Below are 15,152 nucleotides of genomic sequence, written 5' to 3'. Positions count from 1 at the left end.
TACTTCTTCGTAACTATGTCCTCTATGTCTGGAACACCGAGATCCCCTAAACCTGATAGCCTCCTGTTTTATTCTGCCAGGGGCATACAAATTTATTACTCCCGAAGTTTCGCTTTTAAGGCCTCCTATGAAAAACCTCCATTTGTCAGAAAGCAACCTCTCCCAATCCTTTCTGATGCCATCAATTTGGCCTTTCTCCAATTTGTGATTTCAACCCAAGGACCAGACCTATCCTTCTCTATAATTATCCTGAAACAAATGGAAATATTATCACTAGATCCGGAGTGCTCCCTTACACATATTCCGGTCACATGCCATGTCTTTCTCTAAAAGGAGATCCTGGTGGGACCTCTGGATATTGATAAAGGAAAACACTAAGCAAACCCTTTCTGGTGTAGCCATTTTAGTGTATGGGAATCCAGTCCGTATCCAGTCATCACTATGGTAATAATGGAGAAGTCATTAGGCCAAAAGGTATTTCAAAGTTCAAAGTAAAATTTATTATCGGTGCATGTCACCACATACATCCAACAGCGAGGTTCTGTTTCCTGCGGGTATACTCAGCAATCTATAGAACAGTAACTGTAAACAGGATCAATGAACAAGAAACTGTGAAAACGCAAATATAAATAAATAGCAATAAATCACTAGATCATGAAATAACAAGAGAAAGACTCCTTACAGAGAGATCATTGGTTGTGGGAACACGAGTTACAGAATGAGTGTAGTTAGCCTGTTTTGTGCAAGAGGCAGGTGATTGAGGGGAAGTAACTGTTCTTGAACCTAGTGAAGGTGAACAAGGCTTTGCTAATGCAGGGTGTCCGGTAAATTAGAAATCTGTGGCAGAGCAGCGCATTCAGAAAGAAATAGACATCTCACATGCAGAGACTCTGCAGAAAGTGCAGAAGACTGTGCGTTTTAGATCTATTAATATCCAGAATACAGATGGATTACAGTCGGGTGTGTAAAGTGCATGATCTGCCAACAAAGAATTCGTTGATTGCTGATGAACAAAAATTTCTCACTTTCAAAGCAGAAGTAGTGATTTGTACAGCACAGACTAAAAGTAGGACACAAGAAAGTAAAAATTATTTTGAAAATTACGAACCTCTGCAGATCAAAGACTTGGAGGGATAAATAATATTCAGACTCCAAAGATGTGTTAGTGATCACATTTCTTGCTAATGGTCAGAGAAGTGTTCGCATGTTTGTCTTCTGTTCTTTTCCTTCTTTCATTGTTTACTCCCGCCCTTTTAGGCTTAGAAAGTAATGCTACAAGTTTGTTTGCTAATAATCAGGGAATTTTAACGCTCCTCCTGCTAAATAAAGTCATAGTGACATAAATGTGAATTGGACTGTGGTGGAGGACTTTCTGGAAGAAAAGAATTTGGTGTGTTTGTATGATACTGTAGGTATCGGTACTGTATCTCACATTGGTCAGCCAACGGTCAATAATCATTACTAAATGAGGAACAACCGAGCGATCTGAAGCGCCGCAGAAATGTTGCAGCAGGATGCCTGTTTCAAGGAGGGATCTGAAAATGTCATTCCATTCAGATGAATTAATTGGGGTTTCAATAGGAAAATGGAAATCCCCGCAACCATAAGCAAGAGACACATTGGTTGTTCTACAAATTCTATTTTAATCACTGTGGAATTTGCAAGGAATCCAGAATTCTGCCGTCAATGTCAGAATGTGGCACTGTGCTCCCGTGGAAGTTACGCTCAAAACCGCTCACGGGATCTTCTCCGGGACCGCACTGCTGCTGCAGAAGTTCGGCATCGCGCTGCCTTCGATAGAAGGGGAAGCCCATGTGATGTGTTTTTGTTTCTGATCAGACTGAGAAATTCTGCTTCGTCACCTACAATTCTTGCCCTCCAGTTGACTGTGAAACGTTGTTGAGGGAGCTGCGATATAACAAAATGGTGTTACGTACCCGCGGGTATCTTGTACCTGTCATATGACCACGATGTAATTGAGGATGTACTGGACAAGAGGTAATGGTCTTCTGATGGTGGGGTGACGTCATTTTCCGGCCAGGGAGAGGTCATGTGACAGTTTCTCAACAGGGTTTTAAAGGAGAAAACCTCCCTGTGTTGGGGAGCAGCAGACCGTGGTTGAATTGGCTAGAGACTCCCGTTTTGCTGCGTATTCTATGTAATGAGGCAGTATTATTTTAAAGTGGAATTTTACTTTCTGCCTTAAGTCAAAGGTTATTGCTGGCAGTTTTGTCACTTAACAATACTGCCAGTTAAAGTGCAGTCCGAGAGAGAAAGATCATCGAAGTTGCGGAAGCTGAAAGATCGAGTAAAGTTGATGTCGCGTGTGAGCAGAAAGAGTTGGATGCAGAGTTTCGCCAGGGAGTGGTAAGTGCCTTTAGGCCGTTTTATTTCCTTCAATGTAAATCCCTCACAAAGCATACTTCGCCTGGGATCAGCAGTAACGTCACAAAAGAGGTTTTAATTCAAGGAAAGTCTCTCCTTTAGTTGGCTGTGAATCATTTTGGACTTTTTGCAATCCTAATTTAAAGAACTGAGTTCGCATTTCTTGCTTTAAGAACTGTTCTAGCTGCCGTATGGCAGCTGACTTCCGGTTAAGTTAGTCGTTTCTTTACTTTGTGATTTTTTTAGCAGTGTTGAATAAATGTTTTATTTGTTATTTTAAAAAAAAACTGTCTCAAATATATTCATTGTTGCTGGATTGTTGCTAGTTTTCCGTCTTCCTGAGTGAAACGAGGGCAGACAAAAGAATGTTTTCCATTAATTGCTGTTTGCTCTTCAGTAAGTTTATCTTTCTGCACTAAAGGATGTAACTGAGGGCTTTGTTGTGCAAAGGCAAGCCAGTTGAACCTCTACTGATGAGTGATTACGTAATAAGTAAAAAAGCAGTTTTTGCTTACAGAGCTGGTATTTTCTGCACCATTCGGTTGGAATTCCAGTGGCTGATGTCGTGTGATGGCAGAGAATCGAACAATGTAAGTCATGGTTTGAAGTAATCGAGTCATTCACAAAACATGGCAAACAGAAGTTCCCATTTCTTTCAGGTCGTTGTCATCCACTGAATTAATTAGGCAAAATGTGGAGGACATAGAGTCGTCCACTATTCATAAGGCGGGAAATAAATGATTAATGAAAAAGAAAACGATAAATTAACAAGATCGGTGGAAGTGACGAGTTGGGCAGACAACTTAACCGCTCGGATGAGATTGAATGACAGAACTGCGCAGTCCTCTTCCTTCTGATTTGTTTTGTATTTCCCGTGGTTCAGGAAACAACCTGGAATATGTCACCACACAAACAAGTGTCCAAATGACCTGGTACCTAGTCCCCGCAGAAGCACTGTTTGAAGCTTGTAATCTTCATCTCTTTTTAAATTAAAAATTTGGACAGTGCAGGTGGAACAGTGTCTGGTGCGGTGTATTTGCAAGTCAATGCTATTTAATGCCAAAACAACTTCACAATCTGTTTCAACTCATATTGCAGGTTTGTGTTTGAATTTTCGAATAACTTTAAATATCCCAGAAAGTGCCAAGTATAGGTTTCGAGAACCGTTGTCAACGTGAGTGTTTAAATTTGAAATGTCAGGGCGCGGCGCTGGGATTGGTTAAAGTGAATGAAAACCTTGCAACATTTTGGCGTACACGTGCAAAGTTCGCTGAATGAGACAACATCGGTCGTTAGGGGGTGATTTTACTTTTCGCATTGGCTGGAAATGTGAATATTTATCCCTACTGTTCCATGAATATACTGAGAATACTCACAGTGACATCTGGAAAAGCATTGACTGGCACTCGGCAATTTGAAGAGGCAACTCTATACCAGTGTTCCCTCTGGAATGCTTTGGGTTGGAAAAAAATGGAAAATGCACGGAACCTCAAGCACAGTATGTGGAAGAATATTTCAAATTATTATACCGATGATACGCTTTGAAGATTAAGGTCAGCAACAAATCACGTCACTGTGTATCAGCTAAAAAAACGTGGTAGTGTGGCCGAGCGGTCTAAGGCGCTGGATTAAGGCTCCAATCTCCAAGGAGGCGAGGGTTCGAATCCCACCACTGCCATTGCAGAGTACGCGTATTTGTACTTTTCTGACAGGGTTTCAGTTGTGGTATTAAAGTGAAACCAGAAACGTTTTGCAGAGCTAAATATAAGAATCACAAATCATCATGACTATGTTCCTGGATAATACTACATTATATCGGTGTCATGGCGAACTATATAATTGTGTGACTGCTGTACACTCTAGATCAGGCAGGGCATCGGGTGGAAGGGTGGGATTCGTGAGCTCTATTTAACGAAAGTAGTGGGTGTAAAGTTAATTAACATCAATATGTATTTGACATCATTTCAGTGACACCGTCTTCCCGGTTTCTTGAAATAGGCAGCGAACTCTTCGGAGTTCAACAGGAAAGATTTATGAAACTCAATGGGATATTCATCAGTAAGACCAGGCAATTTAGTAAAGCGGACCACCAATGTAAAAACACTACAGCAAAAATATCGATATATGACTCCGTCGTCGTGTTTCTTGCTCCGCAGAGAGCACCAGACTTACCACATTTTCGAGGAATAATATGTTTCATTCCTTGAAGTGTAATTTATGATTTGCAGTGAGCATTTTCTGCTTCGTAGCTTTCTTCCCATGGCATTCACCCCATAGCACAAAGGCTCCGCTGGGAGTTGAACCCAGGATCTCCTGTTTACTAGACAGGCGCATTGACCAGTTAAGCCACGGAACCCTCACAATAAAAGGCAAATGTATTGATGATAGTTAATTTGCAGTAACTATTCTTCATCTACTTGCGAGGGAATTGTTTCGGATTCAAACTGTAAAGACGACATAAATCAAAGTAGACCCTACTGAGATAATCACCCCTATGAAGTCTGCCTGCGAACAAAGCACTGCTAATACAGGGTCTCCTGTAGATAAGAATTCTGTGGTAGAGCAGCGCATTCAGGAAAAAATAGGCATCTCACATGCAGAGATTCTGCAGCAAGTGCAGAAGACTGTGCTTTTTAGAGCTATTAATATCCAGAATACGGATGGATTACAGTCAGGTGTGTAAAGTGCATGATCTGCCTTCAAAGAATTCGTTGATTGTTGATGAACAAAAATTTCTCACTTTCAAAGCAGAAGTAGTGATTTGTACAGCACAGACTAAAAGTAGGACACAAAAAAAGTAAAATGATATTGAAAATTACGAACCTCTGCAGATCAAAGACTTGGAGGGATAAATAATATTCAGACTCCAAAGATGTGTTAATGATCACATTTCTTGCTAATGGTCAGAGAAGTGGTCGCATGTTTGTCTTCTGTTCTCTTCCTTCTTTCATTGTTTACTCCCGCCCTTTTAGGCTTACAAAGTAATGCTAAAAGTTTGTTTGCTAAAAATCAGGGAAGTTTAATGCTCCTCCTGCTAAATAGAGTCATAGTGACATAAATGTGAATTGGACTGTGGTGGAAGACTTTCTGGAAGAAAAGTATTTGGTGTGTTTGTATGACCCTGTAAGTATCGGTACTGTATCTCACATTGGTCAGCCAACTGCCAATAAACATTACTAAATGAAGAACAACCGTGCGATCTGAAGCGCCGCAGAAATGTTGCAGCAGGATGCCTGGCTCACGGAGGGATCTGAAAACGTCATTCCATTCAGGTGAATTAATTAGGGTTTCATGAGGAAAATGGAAATCCCCGCAACCCTAAGCAAGAGATACATTGGTTGTTCTACAAAATCTATTTTAATCACTGCGGAATTTGCAAGGAATCCAGAATTCTGCGGTCAATGTCAGGATGTGGCACTGTGCTCCCGGGGAGGTAACGCTGAAAACCGCTCACGGGATCTTCTCCGGAACCACACTGCTGCAGCAGAAGATCGGCATCGCGCTGCTGTCGATAGGAGGGGAAGCCCATGTGATGTGTTTTTGTTTCAGATCAGACTGGAAAATTCTGCTGCGTCATCTACAATTCTTGCCGTCCATTTGACTGTGAAATTTTGTTGAGGAAGCATGGATATAACAAAATGGTGTTACGTACCCGCGGGTAGCTTGTACCTGTCATATGACCACGATGTAATTGAGGATGTACTGGACAAGAGGTAAAGGTCTTCTGATGGTGGAGTGACGTCATTTTCCGGCCAGTGAGAGGTCATGTGGCAGTTTTTCAACAGGGTTTTAAAGGAGAACACCTCCCAGTGTTGGGGGGGCAGCGGTCCGTGGTTGAATTGGCCAGAGACTCCCGTTTCGCTGCGTATTCTATGTTATGACGCAGTTTTATTTTAAAGTGGAATTTTACTTTCTGCCTTAAATCAAAGGTTATTGCTGGCAGTTTTGTCAGTTAACAATACTGCCAGTTAAAGTGCAGTCCGAGAGTGAAAGATCATCGAAGTTGCGGAAGCTGAAAGATCGAGTAAAGTTGATGTCGCGTGTGAGCAGAAAGAGTTGGATGCAGAGTTTCGCCAGGGAGTGGTCAGTGTCTTTAGGCCGTTTTATTTCCTTCAATGTAAATCCCTCAGCAAAGCATACTTCGCCTGGGATCAGCAGTAACGTCACAAAAGAGGTTTTAATTCAAGGGAAGTCTCTCCTTTATTTGGCTGTGAATAATTTTGGACTTTTTGCAATACTACTTTAAAGAACAGAGTTCGCATTTCTTGCTTTAAGAACTGTTCTAGCTGCCGTATGGCAGCTGACTTCCGGTTAAGTTTGTCGTTTCTTTACTTTGTGATTTTTTTAGCAGTGTTGAATAAATGTTTTATTTGTTATTTTAAAAAAAACTGTCTCAAATATATTCATTGTTGCTGGATTGTTGCTAGTTTTCCGTCGTCCTGAGTGAAACGAGGGCAGACAAAAGAATGTTTTCCATTAATTGCTGTTTGCTCTTCAGTAAGTTTATCTTTCTGCACTAAAGGAAGTAACTGAGGGCTCTGTTGTGCAAAGGCAAGCCAGTTGAATCTCTACTGATAAGTGATTACGTAATAAGTAAAAAAGCAGTTTTTGCTTACAGAGCTGGTATTTTCTGCACAATGACAAATACGGTTGGAATTCCAGTGGCTGATGTCGTGTGATGGCGGAGAATCGAACAATGTAAGTCATGGTTTGAAGTAATCGAGTCATTCACAAAACATAGCAAACAGAAGTTCCCATTTCTTTCAGGTCGTTGTCATCCACTGAATTAATTAGGCAAAATGTGGAGGAGATAGAGTCGTCCACTATTCATAAGGCGGGAAATAAATAATTAATGAAAAAGAAAACGATAAATTAACAAGATCGGTGGAAGTGACGAGTTGGGCAGACAACGTAACCGCTAGGATGAGATTGAATGACAGAACTGCGCAGTCCTCTTCCTTCTGATTTGTTTTGTATTTCCCGTAGTTCAGGAAATAACCTGGAATATGTCACCACACAAACAAGTGTCCAAATGACCTGGTACCTAGTCCCCGCAGAAGCACTGTTTGAAGCTTGTAATCTTCATCACTTTTTAAATTAAAAATTTGGACAGTACAGGTGGAACAGTGTCTGGTGCGGTGTATTTGCAAGTCAGTGCTATTTAATCCTAAAACAACTTCACAATCTGTTTCAACTCATATTGGAGGTTTGTGTTTGAATTTTCGAATAACTTTAAATATCCCAGAAAGTGCCAAGTATAGGTTTCGAGAACCGTTGTCAACGTGAGTGTTTTAATTTGAAATGTCAGGGCGCGGCACTGGGATAGGTTAAAGTGAATGAAAACCTTGCAACATTTTGGCGTACTCGTGCAAAGTTCGCTGAATGAGATAACATCGGTCGTTAGGGGGTGATTTTACTATTCGCCTTGTCTGGAAATGTGAATATTTATCCCTACGGTTCCAAGAATATACAGAGAATACTGGCAGTGACATCTGGCACTCGGCAATTTGAAGAGGCAACTCTGTACCAGTGTTCCCTCTGGAATGATTTGGGTTGGAAAAAAATGGAAAATGCACGGAACCTCAAGCATAGTATGTGGAAGAATATTTCAAATTATTATACCGATGATACGCTTTGAAGATTAAGGTCAGCAACAAATCACGTCACTGTGTATCAGCTAAAAAACGTGGTAGTGTGGCCGAGCGGTCTAAGGCGCTGGATTAAGGCTCCAATCTCCAAGGAGGCGTGGGTTCGAATCCCACCACTGCCATTGCAGAGTACACGTATTTGTACTTTTCTGACAGGGTTTCAGTTGTGGTATTAAAGTGAAACCAGAAACGTTTTGCAGAGCTAAATATAATAATCACAAATCATCATGACTATGTTCCTGGATAATACTACAGTATATCGGTGTCATGGCCAACTAAATAATTGTGTGACTGCTGTACCCTCTAGATCAGGCAGGGCATCGGGTGGAAGGGTGGGATTCGTGAACTCTATTTAACGAAAGTAGCGGGTGTAAAGGTAATTAACATCAATATGTATTTGACATCATTTCAGTGACACCGTCTTTCCGGTTTCTTGAAACAGACAGCGAACTCTTCGGAGTTCAACAGGAAAGATGTATGAAACTCAATGGGATATTCCTCAGTAAGACCAGGCAATTTAGTAAAGCTGACCACCAATGTAAAAACACTACAGCAAAAATATCGATATATGACTCCGTCGTCGTGTTTCTTGCTCCGCAGAGAGCACCAGACTTACCACATTTTCGAGGAATAATATGTTTCATTCCTTGAAGTGTAATTTATGATTTGCACTGAGCATTTTCTGCTTCGTAGCTTTCTTCCCATGGCATTCACCCCATAGCACAAAGGCTCCGCTGGGAGTTGAACCCAGGATCTCCTGTTTACTAGACAGGCGCTTTGACCAGTTAAGCCACGGAACCCTCACACTAAAAGGCAAATGTAATGATGATAGTTAATTTGCAGTAACTATTCTTCATCTACTTGCGAGGGAATTGTTTCGGACTCAAACTGTAAAGACGACATAAATCAAAGTAGACCCTACTGAGAAAATCACCCCTATATAGTCTGCCTGCGTAATAAATGTTCACCCCCTCTCAAGTACATTATTTATTCCTTTCTACCTATACCTGCTACACACCTACTTCTTCGTAACTATGTCCTCTATGTCTGGAACACCGAGATCCCCTAAACCTGATAGCCTCCTGTTTTATTCTGCCAGGGGCATACAAATTTATTACTCCCGACGTTTCGCTTTTAAGGCCTCCTATGAAAAACCTCCATTTGTCAGAAAGCAACCTCTCCCAATCCTTTCTGATGCCATCAATTTGGCCTTTCTCCAATTTATGATTTCAACCCAAGGACCAGACCCATCCTTCTCTATAGTTATCCTGAAACAAATGAAAATATTATCACTGGATCCAAAGTGCTCCCTTACACATATTCCGGTCACATGCCATGCCTTCCTCTAAAAGGAGATCCTGGTGGGACCTCTGGATATTGATAAAGGAAAACACTAAGCAAACCCTATCACATGTAGCATTTTTAGTGTATGGGAATCCAGTCATCACTATGGTAGTAATGGAGAAGTCATTAGGCCAAAAAGGTATTTCAAAGTTCAAAGTAAAATTCATTATCGGTGAATGTCACCACATGCATCCAACAGTGAGGTTCTTTTTCCTGCGGGTATACTCAGCAATCTATAGAACAGTAACTGTAAACAGGATCAATGAACAAGTACCTGTGAAAACGCAATTATAAATAAATAGCAATAAATCACGAGATCATGAAATAACAAGAAAAAGACTTCTTAAAGAGAGATCATTGGTTGTGGGAACACTAGTTACAGAATGTTAGTAGTTAGCCTGTTTTGTGCAAGAGACAGGTGTTTGAGGGGAAGTAAGTATTCTTGAACCTAGTGAAGGGGAACAAAGCACTGCTAATACAGGGTCTCCTGTAAATAAGAATTCTGTGGTAGAGCAGCGCATTCAGGAAAAAAATAGGCATCTCACATGCAGAGACTCTGCAGAAAGTGCAGAAGACTGTGCTTTTTAGAGCTATTAATATCCAGAATACAGATGGATTACAGTCAGGTGTGTAAAGTGCATGATCTGCCTTCAAAGAATTCGTTGATTGTTGATGAACAAAAATTTCTCACTTTCAAAGCAGAAGTAGTAATTTGTACAGCACAGACTAAAAGTAGGACACAAAAAAGTAAACTGATATTGAAAATTACGAACCTCTGCAGATCAAAGACGGAGGGATAAATAATATTCAGACTCCAAAGATGTGTTAATGATCACATTTCTTGCTAATGGTCAGAGAAGTGTTCGCATGTTTGTCTTCTGTTCTCTTCCTTCTTTCATTGTTTACTCCCGCCCTTTTAGGCTTACAAAGTAAAGCTAAAAGTTTGTTTGCTAATAATCAGGGAAGTTTAATGCTCCTCCTGCTAAATAGAGTCATAGTGACATAAATGTGAATTGGACTGTGGTGGAAGACTTTCTGGAAGAAAAGTATTTGGTGTGTTTGTATGACCCTGTAAGTATCGGTACTGTATCTCACATTGGTCAGCCAACTGCCAATAAACATTACTAAATGAAGAACAACCGTGCGATCTGAAGCGCCGCAGAAATGTTGCAGCAGGATGCCTGGTTCACGGAGGTATCTGAAAACGTCATTCCATTCAGGTGAATTAATTAGGGTTTCATGAGGAAAATGGAAATCCCCGCAACCATAAGCAAGAGACACATTGGTTGTTCTACAAAATCTATTTTAATCACTGCGGAATTTGCAAGGAATCCAGAATTCTGCGGTCAATGTCAGGATGTGGCACGGTGCTCCCGGGGAAGTTACGCTGAAAACCGCTCACGGGATCTTCTCCGGAGCCACACTGCTGCAGCAGAAGATCGGAATCGCGCTGCTGTCGATAGGAGGGGAAGCCTATGTGATGTGTTTTTGTTTCAGATCAGACTGGAAAATTCTGCAGCGTCACCTACAATTCTTGCCCTCTAGTTGACTGTGAAACGTTGTTGAGGAAGCATGGATATAACAAAATGGTGTTACGTACCCGCGGGTATCTTGTACCTGTCATATGACCACGATGTAATTGAGGATGTACTGGACAAGAGGTAATGGTCTTCTGATGGTGGAGTAACGTCATTTTCCGGCCAGTGAGAGGTCATGAGGCTGTTCTTCAACAGGGTTTTAAAGGAGAACACATCCCAGTGTTGGGGGGCGGCAGTCCGTGGTTGAATTGGCCAGAGACTCCCGTTTCGCTGCGTATTCTATGTTATGACGCAGTTTTATTTTAAAGTGGCGTTTTACTTTCTGCCTTATATCAAAGGTTATTACTGGCAGTTTTGTCAGTTAACAATACTGCCAGTTAAAGTGCAGTCCGAGAGTGAAGATTCATCGAAGTTGGGGAAGCTGAAAGATCTAGGAAAGTTGATTTCGCGTGTGAGCAGAAAGAGTTGGATGCAGATTTTCGCCAGGGAGAGGCCAGTGCCTTTAGGCCGTTTAATTTCCTTCAATGGTAAATCCCTCAGCAAAGCATACTTCGGCTGCGATCAGCAGTAACGTCACAAAAAAGGATTTAATTCAAGGAAAGTCTTTCCTTTAGTTGATTGTAAATCGTATTGGACTTTTTGCAATACTACTTTAAAGAACAGAGTTCGCATTTCTTGCTTTAAGAACTGTTCTAGCTGCCGTATGGCAGCTGAATTCCGGTTAAGTTAGTCGCTTCTTTACTTTGGGATTTTTTTTTTTTTTAGCAGTGTTCAATAAATGTTTTATTTGTTATTTTTTTTTAAAAAACCTGTCTCAAATATATTCATTGTTGCTGGATTGTTGCTAGTTTTCCCTCTACCTGAATGAAACGAGGACAGACGGAAGATAGTTTTCCATAAATTGCAGTCTGCTCTTCAGTAAGTTTATCTTTCTGCACTAATGGATGTAACTGTGGGCTCCGTGGTGCAAAGGCAAGCGTGTTGAACTTCTACTAATTAGTGATTAAGTAATAATTCAATAACAGTTTTTGCTTCCAGAGAAGGTATTTTCTCCACAATGACAAATACGGTTGGAATTGGAGGGGCTGTTGTAGTGTGATGGCAGAGAATCGAACAATTTAAGTCATGGATTGAAGTAATCGAGTCATTCACAAAACATGTCAATCAGAGGATCTCATTTCTTTCATCCACTGAATTAATTAGGCAAAATGCCGAGGAGATAGAGTCCTCCACTATTCATAAGTTGGGAAATAAATGATTAATGAAAAAGTAAACGATAAATTAACAAGATCGGTGGAAGTGAGGAGTTGGGCAGACAACTGATCAGCTATGACGTGATTGAATGACAGAGCTGCGCAGTTTGCTTCCTGCTGATTTGTTTTGTATTTCCCTTGGTTCAGGAAACAACCTGGAATTTGTCACCTCACAAACAGACAAGTGTCCAAATGACCTGGTACCTTGTCCCTGCAGAAGCACTGTTTGAAGATTGTAATCTTCATCACTTTTTAAATTAAAAATTTGGACAGTGCAGATGGAACAGTGTCAGGTGCGGTGTAATTGCAAGTCAATGCTATTTAATCCTAAAACAACTTCACAAAATCCGTTTCAACTCATATTGGAGGTTTGTTTTTGTATTTTCGATCAGCTTTAAATATCCCAGAAAGAGCCAAATATAGGTTTCGAGAACCGTTGTCAACGTGAGTGTTTTAATTTGAAATGTCAGGGCGCGGCGCTGGGATTGGTTCATGTGAATGAAAACCTTGCAACATTTTGGCGTACTCGTGCAAAGTTCGCTGAATGAGACAACATCGGTCGTTAGGGGGTGATTTTACTATTCGCCTTGGCTGGAAATGTGAATATTTATCCCTACGGTTCCAGGAATATACAGAGAATACTGACAGTGACATCTGGCACTCGGCAATTTGAAGAGGCAACTCTGTACCAGTGTTCCCTCTGGAATGCTTTGGGTTGGAAAAAATGGAAAATGCACGGAACCTCAAGCATAGTATGTGGGAGAATATTTCTAATTATTATACCGATGATACGCTGTGCAGTTTAAGGTCAGCAACGAATCACGTCACTGTGTAACAGTTTAAAAAACGTGGTAGTGTGGCCGCGCGGTCTAAAGCGCTGGATTAAGGCTCCAGTCTCCAAGGTTCGAATCCCACCACTGCCATTGCAGAGTACGTACAAGTATTTGTTCTTTTCCGCCAGGGTTTCAGTTGTGGTATTAAAGTGAAACCAGAAACGTTTTGCAGAGCTAAATATAAGAATCACAAATCATCATGACTATATTCCTGGATAAAACTACAGTATATTGGTGTCATGGCCAACTAAATAATTGTGTGACTGTTGTACACTCTAGATCAGGCAGGGCATCGTGTGGATGGGTGGGATTCGGGACCTCTATTTAACGAGAGAAGTGGGTGAAAAAGTAATTAACATCAATATGTATTTGACTTCATTTCAGTGACACCGTCTGTCCGGTTTCTTCAAAAAGGGAGCGAACTCTTCGGAGTTCAACAGGAAAGATGTATGAAACTCAGTGTGATATTCCTCAGTAAGACCGGGCAATTTAGTAAAGCTGACCAACAATGTAAAAACGCTACAGCAAAAATATCTATATATGACTCCATCGTCCTGCTTCTTGTTCCGCAGAGAGCACCAGACTTACCACATTTTCGAGGAATAATATGTTCCGTTCCTTGAAGTGTAATTTATGATTTGCAGTGAGCATATTTCTGCTTCGTAGCTTTCTTCCCTTGGCAATTCACCCCATAACTTGAAGGCTCCGCTGGGAGTTGAACCCAGGATCTCCTGTTTACTAGACAGGCGCTTTGACCAGTTAAGCCACGGAACCCTCACACTAAAAGGCAACTGTAATGACGATAGTTAATTTGCATTAACTGTTCTTCATCGACTTGCGAGGGAATTGTTTCGGATTCAAACTGTAAAGACGACGTAAATCAAAGTAGACCCTACTGAGAAAATCACCCCTATATAGTCTGCCTGCGTAATAAATGTTCACCCCCTCTCAAGTACATTATTTATTCCTTTCTGCCTATACCTGCTACACACCTACTTCTTCGTAACTATGTGCTCTATTTCTGGAACACCGAGATCCCCTAAACCTGATAGCCTCCTGTTTTATTCTGACAGGGGCATACACATTTATTGCTCCCGAAGTTTCGCTTTTAAGGCCTCCTATGAAAAACCTCCATTTGTCAGAAAGCAACCTCTCCCAATCCTTTCTGATGCCATCAATTTGGCCTTTCTCCAATTTATGATTTCAATCCAAGGACCAGACCTATCCTTCTCTATAATTATCCTGAAACAAATGGAAATATTATCACTAGATCCGGAGTGCTCCCTTACACATATTCCGGTCACATGCCATGTCTTTCTCTAAAAGGAGATCCTGGTGGGACCTCTGGATATTGATAAAGGAAAACACTAAGCAAACTCTATCACGTGTAGCCATTTTAGTGTATGGGAATCCAGTCAGTATTCAGTCCTCAGTATGGAAATAATGGAGAAGTCATTAGGCCAAAAGTTATTTCAAAGTTCAAAGTAAAATTTATTATCGGTGCATGTCACCAAATACATTCAACAGTGAGGTTCTTTTTCCTGCGGGTATACTCAGCAATCTATAGAACAGTAACTGTAAACAGGATCAATGAACAAAAAGCTGTGAAAACGCAAATATAAATAAATAGCAATAAATCACGAGATCATGAAATAACAAGAAAAAGAATCCCTAAAGAGATATCATTGGTTGTGGGAACACTAGTTACAGAATGAGCATAGTTAGCCTGTTTTGTGCAAGAGACAGCTGATTGAGGGGAAGCAACTGTTCTTGAACCTACTGAAGGAGAACAAGGCTCTGCTAATGCAGAGTGTCCGGTAAGTTAGAAATCTGTGGCAGAGCAGCGCATTCAGGAAGAAATAGGCAGGCATCTCACATGCAGAGACTCTGCAGAAAGTGCAGAAGACTGTGCTTTTCAGAGCTATGAATATCCAGAATACAGATGGATTACAGTCAGGCGTGTAAAGTGCATGATCTGCCAACAAAGAATTGGTTGATTGCTGATGAACAAAAATTTCTCACTTTCAAAGCAGAAGCAGTGACTTGTACAGCACAGACTAAAAGTAGGACATAAAAAAAGTAAAATTATATTGAAAATTACAAACCTCTGCAGATCAGACTTGGAGGGATAAATAATATTCAGACTCCAAA

The 15,152-nt window shown here is 40.9% G+C and overlaps 5 non-coding genes across 5 annotated transcripts; 2 read left to right on the top strand and 3 right to left on the bottom strand.

Moving 5' to 3' along the window:
* Nucleotides 1–3,981: 3,981 nt before the first annotated feature.
* trnal-aag (transfer RNA leucine (anticodon AAG)) lies at nucleotides 3,982–4,063 on the top strand. The gene has a single exon. It is a non-coding gene; the product is annotated as a tRNA-Leu (tRNA).
* Nucleotides 4,064–4,667: 604 nt separating this feature from the next.
* On the bottom strand, nucleotides 4,668–4,741 carry trnat-agu (transfer RNA threonine (anticodon AGU)). Its single transcript has one exon. It is a non-coding gene; the product is annotated as a tRNA-Thr (tRNA).
* Nucleotides 4,742–8,073: 3,332 nt separating this feature from the next.
* Nucleotides 8,074–8,155, top strand: trnal-aag (transfer RNA leucine (anticodon AAG)). The gene has a single exon. It is a non-coding gene; the product is annotated as a tRNA-Leu (tRNA).
* Nucleotides 8,156–8,759: 604 nt separating this feature from the next.
* trnat-agu (transfer RNA threonine (anticodon AGU)) lies at nucleotides 8,760–8,833 on the bottom strand. The gene has a single exon. It is a non-coding gene; the product is annotated as a tRNA-Thr (tRNA).
* A 4,868-nt stretch (nucleotides 8,834–13,701) lies between these two features.
* Nucleotides 13,702–13,775, bottom strand: trnat-agu (transfer RNA threonine (anticodon AGU)). The gene has a single exon. It is a non-coding gene; the product is annotated as a tRNA-Thr (tRNA).
* Nucleotides 13,776–15,152: the final 1,377 nt, after the last annotated feature.

Source organism: Hypanus sabinus, chromosome 24, assembly GCF_030144855.1.
Source record: "Hypanus sabinus isolate sHypSab1 chromosome 24, sHypSab1.hap1, whole genome shotgun sequence".
In the NCBI taxonomy this organism is placed as follows: domain Eukaryota; kingdom Metazoa; phylum Chordata; class Chondrichthyes; order Myliobatiformes; family Dasyatidae; genus Hypanus; species Hypanus sabinus.
This window is presented reverse-complemented; position numbering and strand designations above follow the sequence as displayed.